The 1,842-nt window shown below is 44.0% G+C and overlaps 1 non-coding gene across 1 annotated transcript; it reads left to right on the forward strand.

Moving 5' to 3' along the window:
- The first annotated feature begins 1,174 nt into the window (after positions 1-1,174).
- On the forward strand, positions 1,175-1,281 carry LOC133799094 (small nucleolar RNA R71). Its single transcript, XR_009876298.1, has one exon. It is a non-coding gene; the product is annotated as a small nucleolar RNA R71 (small nucleolar RNA).
- The last annotated feature ends 561 nt before the right edge of the window (positions 1,282-1,842 follow it).

The raw sequence follows: 1,842 nt of genomic DNA on the forward strand, positions 1-1,842 counted from the left end.
TAATTTCCTTTGTAAAATAGCACTGCACTCTTCAGTGAGCGCTACAGTCTCATAGTCCTCCATTTTCCTTTTCTTTGACAGGATCTCCTTCATGAACTTAACATAACTGGGCATCTGCTCCAAGGCCTCAGCGAAAGGAATGTTTATGTGCAGCTTTTTAAATACCTCAAGAAACTTAGAAAACTGTTTATCAAGTGTAGTCTTTCTAAGCCTCTGAGGGTATGGAACTCTAACTGGCTGCTCAATAACAACTGGCGGACTCTGTTCTGACTATTGATGGTCTTCAGTAACCCTTTTTGAATCAAACTGTTCACCCATCCCTTTATTCTGAACCACTGCCTGTGGAGATCTAGGTTGCGTAGTTTGCTTCCCACTCCTCAGAGTAATTGCCTGTACTTGCTCCTTGGGGTTTACTTCAGTATTACTAGGCAAGTTTCCCTGGGGTCTGTTATTGAGCATATTGGCCAACTGCCCAACCTTTGTCTCAAGGTTCCGAATAGAGGATCTGGTCTCAGTCATAAATTGAGTCTGAGTATTAGTAAGAGTCAACAAGGCAGCTTGCAATTCATTGGGCCTCTTAGGTTGAGGCATTGATTGAGGCCTAAACTGTTGTGATGATGAAGCTTGATTCATAGGTGGCTGAGGCATGTTATTCTGAAATTGGCCCTGAAACTGAGGTTGTTGGCCTTGATTATTCTTCCACGAAAAATTAGGGTGATTTCGCCACCCAGGATTGTAGTTGTTGGAGAATGGATTATTGAGCGACCTTTAAAAGTTTCCCACCGCTTGAACTTGGGCATGATCCATTGAGGTGTTATTATTTATACAGATAGGGCACTGATCAACAGAATGAGCACCACCACACATTTCACACCTCACCGCCATCTGAACCGCATTAGCAGATACACTGCTCTGTTGTAACTGCTTGGTTAGAGAGGCTACTTGCACTGTTAAAGCAATGATTGCATCAAGCTCATGCACCCCAGCTACCTTTCTAGCTCCAGATGATCTTTCCTCAGACCATTGATGGTTATTTGTGGCCATGTCCTCTAGCAACTCATAAGCGCCAGTTGCGCTCTTGCTCATAAAAGTGCCACCCGCTGCAGCATCAATAATAGTTCTGGTTGTTGGACATAAACCATTGTAGAAATTCTGTACTAGCATCCACTATTCAATGCCATGGTGAGGACTTCTTCTCAGGAGTTCCTTAAATCGTTCCCAAGCTTCATACAGTGACTCTCTGTCATTCTGGCAAAAGTTATTTATCTCTCCCCTCAATTTAGCAGCCTTGGAAGGAGGGAAGAATTTGGATAAGAATTTCTGAGCTAGATCTTTCCAGGTGACTATAGAGTTTGGCTGCAGAGAGTTCAGCCAACTTTTAGCTCTATCCCTTAGAGAAAATGGGAAGAGCCTAAGCTTGATTGCGTCATCGCTCACCCCATTATATTTGAAGGTTCCACACAGCTCTAGAAAGTTGGACAAATGAGTGTGAGGATCTTCAGAGGGCAACCCATTGAATTGCACAGAGGACTGCACCATTTGTAGAATAGCAGGCTTGATTTCGAAGTTGTTGGCCTCTACAGTTGGTGGGAGTATACTATTTTGTACTCCCGTCAGAGTGGGTAGCACATAATCTCTCAAGCTCCTCTCAACATTGGTCTGAGCCTGAACCCCTTGCACAACTCCTGGATTTAGAACATTCCTGCCATCCCCGTCATTCTGTGCCATCTTCACCGAATTCTGGGCCTCTCTCTTGCTCTTTCTGATTTGATTGCAAGACTTTTCAATCTCGGGATTCAGAGGAACAAGTGTGGCTTTTCCTTTTCTGCCACGCATATACCA

Source organism: Humulus lupulus, chromosome 8 (assembly GCF_963169125.1).
Source record: "Humulus lupulus chromosome 8, drHumLupu1.1, whole genome shotgun sequence".
In the NCBI taxonomy this organism is placed as follows: Eukaryota; Viridiplantae; Streptophyta; class Magnoliopsida; order Rosales; family Cannabaceae; genus Humulus; species Humulus lupulus.